The sequence below is a fragment of the Monodelphis domestica genome, chromosome 4 (assembly GCF_027887165.1).
Source record: "Monodelphis domestica isolate mMonDom1 chromosome 4, mMonDom1.pri, whole genome shotgun sequence".
Classification (NCBI taxonomy): domain Eukaryota; kingdom Metazoa; phylum Chordata; class Mammalia; order Didelphimorphia; family Didelphidae; genus Monodelphis; species Monodelphis domestica.
This window is the reverse complement of record NC_077230.1, coordinates 154,701,197-154,714,354: the sequence shown is the minus strand read 5'-3', so window position 1 is coordinate 154,714,354 and position 13,158 is coordinate 154,701,197. Positions and strand designations below refer to the sequence as shown.

The 13,158-nt window shown below is 36.0% G+C and overlaps 1 protein-coding gene across 5 annotated transcripts in view; it reads left to right on the top strand.

Annotated features, from left to right (window-relative positions):
* The window catches only part of CACNB4 (calcium voltage-gated channel auxiliary subunit beta 4), a 360,619-nt gene that overhangs the window by 328,934 nt on the left and 18,527 nt on the right, over nt 1-13,158 (top strand).

Sequence of the window (13,158 nt, the reverse complement as noted above, 5' to 3'; positions counted from 1 at the left end):
TAGGTGGCTTTTGTGATCCCTTCCACTTCTAATATTGTTTTTGTTGTTCACAATCTATTATTTTATTGTGTCCGGAACTCCCACTTTGAAAATTCCCTCCACTAATGCAAGTTGGCAGCTCTAACTTATAGTGCTAGTGTGCTGCCCTACTTCCTGCTCTCAAGTAATTTACATTGTACCAGGGGAAATTCAACACATAAACATCTCAGTTTAAACCATGATAAGGTGAGGGAAAAGAAAGCATTAACACATGAGACCAAGAAAAGTAGGATGTAGCATATAAAATGAACCTTGAGGGGAGGTAGGGGTTTTTAAAAAACAAACAAACAAACAAACAAACAAACCCCAGGATGAAGAGATAGTATATTTCATGCATGGACGATAGACTTTTGTGAAGGCACAGAGGTGGGAGACAGAACTAACTCTCACAATTACAAAATTTCTTTGTCATAAGGTTTATGTGATGTCTAAAAGTGATTGGACAGAACAAAAACAAAAGGTTTAGTCATTCCAACTAATTATAACCTATTTTCAAAGTTTGCTTCATGTTAGGATCTGGAAATACCAGTCTTGTTCACAGGGCTAAGGAAATTTGGAGTCACATCAATCCAGCTCACCCACAAATAAATAGGCATAACATAAGGATCTCAAATAATTCATGGGTCAGAAACGTGTATAGAAATTTGTTGTATATGATATTTTCTTTTTTTGAAATTTTTAAACATTATTTTCAGTTTGAAATTCTTTCCCTCCTCTCTACTCACTGAGAAAGCAAGAAATATGATACACAGTGTAGATATGAAGTTATACAAAACATCTTGACTATTTTATGGGGGAGAGGAAGAGAAATAAATGAAGAAAAAAATATACTTTAACCTACACTCAAAGCCTCTCATTTCTCTCCCTATCGAGGACAACATTCCTCACCATAAGTCCTTTGGAATTATCATGGATCATTGTACTAATCAGAGTAGCTAACTATTTCACAGTTAATTATCAATACAATAATGCTATAAATGTGTATAATGTTCTTTTAGTTCTGCTTACTTCACTTGGCATCAGTTCATATAAGTCTTCCCAGATTTTTCTGAAACCATCTTTTTTCTTAAAGTATCCTACCTTTATCATTTCTTTTTTTTTTAACCCTTACCTTCCATCTTAGAATCAATAGTGTGTATTGGTTGCAAGGCAGAAGAGCCATAAGAGCTAGGCAATGGGGGTTAAGTGATTTGCCCAGGGTCACACAACTAGGACGTGTGTGAGGTCAAATTTGAACCCAGGATCTCCCATCTCTAGGCCTGGCTCTCAATCTGCTGAGCCACCTAGCTGTCCTACCCCCTTTATCATTTCTTACAGCACAATAGTATTTCATCACAATTATATACCATGACTTGTTCAGTCATTCCTTAATTGATGGGCATTCTTCAATGTCAACTTTGTCATCACATAAAGAGCTGCTATAAATATTTTTGTACATATGGATCTTTTCCTTTTTTCTTTTATATCTTCAGAGTATAGACCTAGAATGGTATTGGTGGATCAAAGAGTATGCACAGTTTTATAACACTTTGGGCATAGTTCTAAATTGTTTTCCAGAATCAACCAATCAATAAACATTTATTAAGCTCCTACTGTGTACTAAGTACTTTGCTGAGCACTGGACTTCTTTGATACTCTTAACCTTTTATTCTTCCAGATAAATTTGTAGTTTTTCTAGCTCTAGGAAGTAATTCTTTGTTTAAATTAGTTTATTATTTTAAGCAGTATTGTCATTTTTATTCTATTGGCTAAGCCTACTTATGAACCATTATTTCTCCAGTTGTTTAGATCTGTCTTTATGTTAAGAATATTTCATAATTAAGTGCATAAAGTTGCTGGGTTTGTCTTGGCAGGTAGATTCCCAAATAGTATACTGGCTCTTCTTGCTGAGTTTTTTGTTGGTAATATAGAGAAATATGGATGATTTACTTGGGTTTATTTTATGTCCTGCAATTTTGCTGAAGTTATTTGTTTCAACTAGTTTTTTAGTTTATTCTCTAAGGTTTTCTAGACATGTTATCATATCACCTGCAAAAAGTGATAGTTTTGTTTCCTTATTGCATAGTTTTTTATTCCTTCAATTTCTTTCATTTTGTCTTGTCATAACTAGCATTTTTACTATGATAGTGAAAAAAATGATGATAATAGACTTCCCTGCTTCACCCTGATCTAATTAGAAAGGCTTCAAGTTTATTCCCTTCACAAATAATGCTCTTGGCTTTATGGTGTAAAACATTTTCTTTTTGAAGTAATTATCTGACTGAGATTAGATTTTATTTACATTGGGGAATCTCGGTGGTAAATTTAAGATAAATGGAAGCATGGAATATATATCCATGTCTACCCTTATAGTTTAACTTTGCCCTTGATGACTTGAATTTGCTAAAATGTTTTTATTTTTACATATTTGATATCCTTCACAATTAATTAAAAAGTATATCATAAAGTCTTTTAAGTCAGGGACTGTCTCTTTCATATTTATGTCCCCAACACTTAGCACCATTCCTGGTACTTCATTGGTATTTAATAAATATTTATTGACTGACTTTTAAACATTTTGGTACATTGGAAACTTAGAGCTAGTAATGAAACAGTTGTGAAAATAACTTAGTATATTTGGATTGCTAGACACTGGGTACAACAAAGATTTTCCATAACTGGGGAATCCAGCGAGCTAGTTTTGTGTCTTTTTCTCTGAATGGAAAAAACTGGAGAGGTAATGAGCAGCATCAATGCTCTGAGGACTATTACTGTATGATTCCTCTAGAAACCAAATTTTCCTCTGGTAGTAAACCTTCTATCATGATAAGATCTTTGTCATATATTATACAATATACTTAGATCTGGAAAAGACCCCAGGTCATCTGAGTCAATCTTCTCATTTTGAAAATGAGGAAACTGAGGCATAGAGAAATTAAATTACTTAATCAAGGTCTCAAAAATAGTAGCAGAGATAGACCTAGAGAGATCCCTGACAAAAATTTGTATAGCAAAGCAAATCAAATAACTTAGAGATCCAAGTAGAAACTAAATAAATTATCTAGTAATTAAAATCTCTCAAAGCATGGGCATATTATTAAAGCAGTATAACTTGAGATTACATGAATTGCAATTATGCTAAGTGGTGTCAATCATAAGAATGGATCTGCCCTTTTAATTCTGACATGCATATGACTGACTTTGGGCCACAAAAGAGGTGGTAAGAATTTTGTCTAATTTAGTACAAATTCCCAAATCCCATTGTTTTCCTGTTGTTTCTAATGTTGATATAATTTGGGCTCTTCTGGGAAGAACTAGGACAATTTTAATTGGCCACTGCATATTCCTTCTGCAAGGGGTGATAGGACATTGAGTCAGTTCTAAGGTTTGGAGCAACCCTTTAAAAAGTTCACTTTTTGTAATGAAAGTTAGATTCTATCAAAGAACCAGCCTGAAGGCATGGTGGCTTAGGAGTCAATGGACCTGGATTTGAATCCCAGTTCTGCTCCCTACTATTTGTGTGACCTTGGGCAGGTTGTTCACCTTCTATGAACCCCTTTTCTTCATCTCTAAAATGATGTGGTTGGACTAGTTGATTTCTGAAGTCCTTCCCAGGTATCAGAGCTGAAAGGAAGCCTAGATATTATGGACTCCAACTTCCTCCTTTTATTAGTGAGGTAAAGAAGGTTGCTTAATGTCACAGAGCTCATTACTGGCAGAGTTAGAACTAAACCCCTGGTCTAATGACCTCCAATCAAAACAGAAAAAGTTGATGATGGGTGAAAGGCTGTATATTGCTGCAGGGAAAAGGTGGCTGGGTGAATCAAGAATTCCAGCTAAGAATGCTTGTACTAAAAAGAATAACCTGCAGTTGATCCTTGATTCTTGGATTGTTCAGCCCAATATGAGGACTATTTTCACTGCTCACTCTGACTCATGCAAAGAAAAGGTAGGGCTCATGCCCAACCTCTGTTTCAGACATAGCTTGAATTTGCATATGATCCATGTTTGTTAGTTTCATTTTTAAATTTGACATTTGGTTCCACCAGATACACTCAAGTGTTGTAGGGTTTTTCCCCCCTCTTTATCAGGAACTTTAAATTAGAACATTAAAAAAAAAAAGCCCTATGTCAAATCGTCTAGGAACCATATTAATGAATGCTACAAAGAAGTTAGCAGAAAAGTAAATGATCAGCTGAATATAGAAGTGAAAAGGAAATCCTTTCTGACCCCATACCTCCTTAGAACTCTGCAGTTTTCTGGGTAAAAAGACATTTCATGGCTCTCCAGAAGATGAGAACCCACCCTCTTCAATACTGAAGTAAAGAGTCTCATAAGGCTCTCACTAACATTACAGTAACTGTAATAATATGTGTTCTATTCACAGTCACCCCTTTCCCCCCACTGCAGTAGGGATTTAGATTTGTTGTGGCTAAATATAAGTTCTCAGGTTCAGGATGGTTCCCGGTACACTAGTTCTTGTTGCTCTACCCAGTTAGAATTTTTCCATTGACCTGTGCCATTAATAAAAGAGTGAAATTGGGTGATTTCACCTTTCTACTTGAAATACCTTACGCTTTCCGAAGCAGTGTTTCTGACCCAATTAATGTATATAGGCTCACTATGCGGCAAAGCCTGCGATTTGGAATCTGAGCACTTCCAGATGCAATCTTACCCGTGTACCTAAAATAACTGGGACACACAGATTCCCAAATCGCAGACAGTTTGAAAAAGATCCTGCATTTCTAAGAGTCTTTATAGTAACTAGATGCAAATAGTCTTGAGTTCCTAGTAATTGATTTGCTGTTTATATTTTCCTCATATCGGGGACTAGTGGGAAACATACACGGGCACGCACGCGCACACACACACACACACACACACAATTACAAGAAGGACTCCTGTCACCCTAATCTAAAAGGGCTGACTTTATTATGTGTCAACAGGAAGGAAAGTGAAATAGGGAGATAAAAAAGAAGCAGAATAACCCAGAATTTTGAGATCATTTTCCTGTATGCCAACCTATATCCTAAGCATTCAGGTACAGTGGAATTCCTATTCAATATTCATTTATTTTACTTCTTCCCCATATTTACTTAGATTAGTAAAAATATTCTTTGATTCTATTGTAGCTCAAGAGATTATGTATGGGGCAATGGAATGAGTGCTGAATTTGTAGTCAGATGATCTAGGGTCAAATCTCAGACTTATCAGTTAGTACTTGTATGCCCTTGGGCAAGCCACTTACTCAGAACTTCAGTTTCCTCATCTATAAAATGAGGGAGTTAAACTATGTAATCTTGAAAGATGAATTCCAAAGCTAAGTCTGTATTCTTTTGGTATGAGGAGATTCAATTTATTAAGCATTAATTAAATGTCTACTAGGTACCAGGCAATGTGCTCAATGAGGAAATATTTAGGATCTGATGGCAGCTTTTGTTCTCTAACTATAGAATGAGGTCTCTACAATTCCTATAAAAAATTGTCACAAAGAATTAGAAGATTTAGGAACCCAGGTTCAGTACAAATTCCTAGCCACAGTATAGAGAAGGATAGTACTGCTGTAGAATCTGAGTTACCTCAATTTCTCAGAATTGAGTAGATATTTCTATAGTAGTTTATTGCTTTAAAAGAAAAACAAGACTAATCATCCATTGTAAAATGTTTTTATTCATCCTATATTTTTGAGCAGTGTCCTAGTCTTTAAAAACAAAATAATTTCTTAAAAACTTCTTGGGCTTGGATAATTTAGATGTCTTCATTTTTTTAAATTTATGGTACTTGTTTTAAAATTTTTTAACAGAATTTATCAAGAAAAGGAGCTTGCTTTTCTTCTGGTTTTTATTTACATATTTTGATTTTATTCATTTGAGGCTGTTCACCCTTGCTAGCCTCACTGGTGACTCCCCATTCCATTAATAGAAGTAATAGAGAGGTACCAGCTATAGAATGTAACCCATAATAGAATGATGGTGTCCTTCATTAAGGAAATGCTTTGAAAGTATCTCAGTTACCAATATTCCTCTAAGATTAGCTGTCATACAGGGAACAATATTATTTTGTTCTGACTGTTTGCTCTTCAATTGCCTGGAATTGTCAGAATTATTTATACATCTTTTGGTGGTTGTTGATGAGATTGCTTTCTCCATCTAAATCCTTCTGTGGGCTCTCACATGCTGCAACTGTGACATATAGCTGACATATAGCTACACCAACTAGATTTGTGCCATTAAATTTTTCAAAGGATGGAAAAATTAGCTTGGATAACTCAGTGTGCTCTTTGTCATGTGGTTCCCAAGCATTAAACTCATTTCAAAGTCAGTAAACCAACTGCCATGCCCTGGAGATGGCTTCTGAGGTCCCTTTCAGCTCTAAGTCAGCCAGGTGACTTAGGATGAATCACTTTACTAATGAACCTTAGTTTCTCCACTTATAAAATGGGGTTACAAATGTGTATATAATACATAGTATATATGAATTACATATACATATATTCATACATATCTATACTGTATACATACATATATATACATATATATGTGTATATATATATATATATATATATATATATATATATGTGCACTCTTCCAGACTATCTTCATGGATATGGGTGGTTATGTGTGAATATTTTAAGTGCTCATGAATATTTCCATTGTTTATTACATTGCTATAAACTTTTTTTGGGCGGGGTGGGGGGGGAGGGGGTTAAGTGACTTTTTAGTGCCAGTGTGTTTCATTGTATTTTTGCCCCAAAACTTGAAAAAGATTTGAAATTTTGTTCTTCTTCACATATGAAGAGCCAATAAGTAGCTTCATAGGAGCTACCACTATTGAGCTTACTTATCCTTAATGATGAGGGGAAAATGTACAAGGGCATTCCCAAAACTGACCCCAATATATAAAATCAGGCCAATTCAACAAACATTTATTAAGGACCATGGAGAGTCAGTCAAAGAAGAATAAAATAATTTCCATCGGGCCCAATTGAGATTAAATAATACAAATTGGTAGTGAGTCTACTTGATAGCTGCATGGCTTCATCCAGTAGTATCTAGCAGTATATGAGTAGAAATGGAGAAGGTGAATGGAGGTGATAATGGATAGATGATTGGCAAGATATGATTGATGATAGTATCAAAATAATTTGGGTAGTTTGGTCTCCCATACTGGAATGCAGTATTAAATCCATAATTTCTATATCCATTTTGCCTGAATCCATTAAAGTGATTAAATCTATTGCCTCAGTTTCCCCTGAAGCTTTGTCCAAAGAAGTGTCCCCTAAATATGCATTCTCTCATGAGATGACCAGGTCTGTTACAAAGAAAACATCTTACGGTTTGTCTGTTTTGTCTGGGGTTGTAATTATTTCTGGGTTGTCTATAAATTCTTAGTGCAGCTACTGTTTTTTCCTGCACTTCATTGGATTTCAGTTTTTTTTTAAGCTCTCTGATTTCTTTAGTTAATTTATCAATTATATCATATTTTTCTTCTAATTGCCTATCTCTCTCATCTTGGAAAACATAGTTAGCAATCCTCTGAATTTCATCAAGACCCATGTCAAACCAATTTGGACAGTTACTCTGAAAATAATTTTGGACCACAGGGCATGCATTTTTTACAAACTGCCTGCAAATATGATTTACATTCTCATCTGTTAAAGTATCCAACCCAATCCATTTTTCTGCACAGTCAATAATTCTAACGAGGAAAATGGAGGGAGTCTCTCCCACTTCCTGCTTTAGGCTCTCAAATTTAGACCAGGTTCCGGGGCGTCTCGAATTTTGCCTCATAGTTTCAATTATTGCCTCCCTGGCTATAGTTAAGTCTCTGTACCTCACAAAAGGGTTATTCCCAACCAGGATCCCAAGTTAGACAATCAGCAATTAGGGGGTTATTATTAGTGTCCTGTATAATCTGCTGTTTTTCCCTTTTTGTTAATAATTCATCCATAAGGATGTCAAAGTCTAAATAAGAAGAATTGTAAAGCTCAATTAAACACTTGAACTGCTTTACAATGCCCATGGGTTCATCTTCATATGATGAAATATTTTTCTTAAAACTGTCTATATCAGCCTGTGTAAACTTTTTGTGGCACATGAGATTCACTATACCACATTCTAGGGACACTATGGGTACCTCCCTTAGAGGAAACATATGAGCTGATTTGTTTTCTAATGCTTCAGTTTCCATTTCTAATTTAGTTGGTTTATCAGAATTAGTTTACGACTGTTAGGGGTAAAATTAGGGGTTGAGCCTGAATATATTATCTTAGTGGTCGCCAGGGATTTAAATTCAATCCCAATGAAATACTCAAGTTAGCATGGGATTTTATGGTGGTTTATTTACAATAGAAGGAAGAAATTAAGAAGGAGAAGAGGGAAAGGGTAGATCTGCTCTGGCCTGGCCTAAGCCAAGAGGAGTTTAGAGGCCTCAGCCAATGGGCCTTCTCAGAAGATTAAATCTAGCTCAGCTTCCAGCCGCGAGACCTCCTCCAAGATGAGGGGCCTCCTCGGGGGATAGTGCTTTCAGAAGGTCAAGAAAAAGGGGTAGTTTCTCACTCACCAAGTCCAATTCAGGGAAATGGCCTCACCTAGATCATGCTACAGAGCTCCTCCCAGTAAACTCCAATGCCAAGTTCGCCAAAACTGCAAGCACACAAAATGCCGCCAAAAGCTCCCAACGCTGCAGAGAGAGAGAGCTCACAGGAAGTGGCACGAAATATATAGCTAGTTCTTTACATCACTTCCTGTGTCTCACATGTACCAATGGTGGCTTAAACTTGGCTTAGGACAGCCCAGGAGATCAGTCAGTTGTTTCTGATTTGTCACTTGCTAGCACATGCCTATCATAGGCCATCCTTCCTACAGTTAATCCTTAAGTGGGGGGTGTATACATTCCTGGTTGCTAGAATTCTAAAGACTAAGCAGGGTGGAATATATCTAAAATTCGCACACCCTCTAATTTAGTTGCTTCATGTTCTTTAGTTTATGCCATTGTCCCTTTAGCCTTGAGTAATCTCTCATATTGAGTCTGCATTCTATCTAGGTTAGTCTCTAGATAGTTCACTTTTAACATTAGATCACTCTTTGCAGTAGCTTGCTTGATGCTTGCTTTTAAATGTTTAAACACAACTGCCAAAAGTTTGATCATCATGTAAAAGCACATGATAAATTATAGTAGCACAGGGACATAAGAGATTAGTTGTAGGAGTGTCAGTGAAAGTACTAGCATTAGAAAGTCATAAGCAAATACATTTTGCACATATTCTGGTACAATAATGAAAATGAGAGAAGTCATCTAATAGAGAAAATCCCATGGTGATTTTATTTGGCTAATTCACCAGGTTTTTTGAGAGTAGAGATTCTTTGTATCAAAATATAGCCAAATAGAGTTCAGCTCTCTGTTACCACAGCTCACCTCTAGCTGCTTCCACAGACCCCCTGCTGAGACAACAATTACAACTGCCCAAATTGACAACTGGACCCTTAAAATAAGACAGTTAGGTTCTTTGTCCTATTTAGCTCACCCAAACTGTAAAAAATAAATTTGCAAGTTATAAAATAAAATATTTAGATGGAAAAAACATTCCAATATAGGTTCAAAACTTTTCAAAACTGTTTAACTTGCCAACCAGGTTCAAACTGTTTGGATACTTTTGATAGAGGTAATCAAAAGTACCCTCAGTGATGAAGTGAAGCTCAAATGTGAACTTCCCTTCAGGGCCAGGCGCAAGGATGCTAAAGAGACTCTTATTATAAACATAAAATATTTATTGAAATATATGAGGATAAATAAAGGGTTTCTAATTCTAAGGGATTCTAAATCCACCCAAATAAACCAGGTTCCACAAGGAACTGCTTCTCCTGTGTTTCACAGGCTACACTACTCCTCCCTGATCTGACTAGCCCAAATTTATACTATCTAAATAAAAACTACTGCTATTATCCTTATAAATCTTAACGTCACCTTCAAATTATAAAATAGCAAAGGCTAGCTGGTTGAGTCTCAACAAAAATCCAGTTAGGACTTTACAGACTCAGAGTCCAAACCAAAGACCAGATCTTTCTTTGGTCTTCTCAGATATAAACCAATATATAAAAACCACAATAGATAGTCACTAGGGTTTCCCAAGTTGGGAAAGGAAAACACTGAGATCCTTCAGACCTTTCCCTCAGACAGAGAGAGGCAAAGATATTGCCTCTTCCAGTCCTGAGAGAGAGTCTCAGAGAGTGTGTCTCTGCCAACTGCCAGAGACCAACTCCCAATTGTCAGAGTGAGTAATTGACACAGAAAAGCAGTTATAACTGTCAGCAGTTGAAATTAGCATTCTCTCTCAGCTCTGCTTCCAACTCCAGTTCTTTTCTCAAGCCAGCCACTTTACTTCTTAACCCTAAACTAATAAAACAATACTTATTTTCTAATATCATCCTTACAACTGGTAAACCATTATAGTCAAAACTATGAGGAAAAGAAGGTAAGGCCAGAGCAAGGGTGACTGACTGAGAGAACAGAAAAATTGGAGGTCATATTTTGGATGAAGAACAAGTTTATTAGAAGTGAAACAGAGGAAGAAATCAAAGGCCAAGAGGTTGTTGTCAAAAGAAATAAATTTTGAATCATGAAATTGGAACAGTATGAGTAATAGTGAGATGAAATATATCAGCATCCCTGCGTATCCCTGAAGTTGAGTAGATGTAAGTCATAGGAATTTACAAGGTTGATGGTCTAGGAGATAAGAACATCCAACAAGACACTGCAATATGTACTGAAATCTCCCACATATGAAGACACATGTGATAAGGGAAAGGAGGACTGAATTCTGTGAGAAGGAAAGAGGATGATCTATAGGCCAGGAGATAAGCATGACAATGATTTAGACTGGATGGTACCTAAAAGAAGGAGAGGTTGTTGATTATGGGTACCTAAAAGAAGGAGAGGTTGTTGATTATGGTGGTAAAGGAAGGTAGTGTAAGAAACTGCCCATCCTTTCTATAATGGGGACTAGGAAAGAGCATCTACTAGAAAAAGTAGTCAGAGGTTAAGTAAATAGAGATGGAGAGCAACAAAGAGAGTTAGCCTTTAAACTTGGCTAACCTACATTTCAGTCCTGCTTCTAAAACATACTAGCTACGGAACCCTGGACAAGTCACTTAACTTCTTAGCTATTAAAAAAATTCTCTAAGACCTTAAGTTGTGAAGAGATTTAAACCTGTTTTGATAAAGGGATTTTCCTCACTCAAGAATTCCTCATATTAGGGAAAATCACAAGCCCAATCTCTGACTCTAGCCTTATCTTTTATTGTTGCTTTCTAACCCTGAAATGATTGAACTTCTAAACAAAATACCCAAACTCAGACAAATGTTGAGCCCTTAAAATTAGTCATCTTGCAAGACAATGCACTTATTCCAGTGGTGTTATCTAAGGAACACATCATTTCAGTAGTGAACATCCATGCACAGTAATTGCTTCAAAAGATAACACTCATTTATATGTACAAATCACACTTATTGATGTAATCATACTGTAGCAACAATGCAAGTGAAGCAAATCAAATTGCTGTCATCAAAGGTTTTAAATAACTAGTATGTACAATGTGCTATGCTAGACACTCACTGGATGCAAAGATAATTGACATGATCTTTCCCCTTGGGAATGAGGACTTAAGATTATAAGAAATGGCAATTATCAGATCATTGGTGATTTTAAGAGAACTATTTCTATAGGATGTAGGAAAAGGAAGGAAGGGTCAAAGGAAAGAAGGAAGGAAGCAAGCAAGGAAGGAAAAAAGTACCTATTAAGTATATTATGTGCCAGGTGGAGATGGGGAATGAGTGGGTTTAAGGAATTAAAAGCAGCAAGTGTAGAATGTTTTTTTCAAGAAATCTGGCACTGGATGGGAACAATATTCAAGGGGATAAAAGGACCTGCAGAAGGTATTTGGTTTTTGTTTGGGTTTTTTTCTTTGTTTTAGGAATGAGGAAACCTGAGCCTATTTGTAAGTCAAGGGAAAGGAGCCAATAGAGAGGAAGAAAGGTTAGATGAAGAATAGAAGGAAGAATTGATGGAGCAAGGTCTTGACAGAAGTAAGATGGATTAATATCAAGGGCACAATCGGAGGGTGTTGTGATGGGAAGAAAGATGTCTACTAAATTCTAGGACAAATAGGAAATTCTGAGAAGGCAGTTATTCACCAGGCATCAGTTCTCTGGCATTTTTGCAAGTAGGAGATAATATAGTTATGGTTGTTTCAATAATAAAATTGATGATATTCTTCACATTCATCTGCTGTGTCATCAGCTAACAAGTCTCTTTTAGCAGGGTTAAAATAAGTTTAAAAAAAAACCACCCATCTCTTGTGATATAAAGACCTTTTCTAACTGTTAATAGGCTTACTTGCCCCATATTTTTGTCTTGTATTTGAAAGAACATATTAATTTCATTTCTATAGGGTTACATAGGACAAGTATTTTGTGAAAACATACAAATTAACTCGATTCTGGTTACACCACCTTCACTGTCTACTGAATTTAAGTGCTTTCTAAAGAATATGAAACTAAGCTATATATATATAGACAGAGTGTTGAACTTGGGAATCAAGATCTGAATTTAAATACTGTTTCAGATAACTGACTGTATGAGCCCGAGCCACTTAACCTCTAAAGCCTCAGCATCCTTATCTGTAATACAGGAATATATAATACCACTTCCTTTCAGGGTTATATAAGGATCAGACAAAATAACAAGTATAGCACTTTGCAGAATTTAAAGTGCTACATAAATGATAGGTACTGTTGTTTTTATTACACAGAAGATAACCCATCTTTTTTACCATCATCTGTAATAAGGATAATTTTTGCATTCTTATCAATGCTAACCCAAGTCTGACATCTGGGAAACTGTGATGTAGAGAAGGTAACATTGAACTTGGAGTGAGGATATCTGGATTTGAATGTGACTCTTCTACTTATAGGCAAAATGACAGTGAACAAGTCACTTTATCTCTAAATCTCAGTTTCCTCATTTGTAAAATGGAAAATTATACTTGTTCAAGCTATCTACATGTTTATTGTGAAGTTGGAATGAAATACTTTGTCAGGCACATTATGAACTTAAAACTCAGACTGTTGGTTTTAGAAATG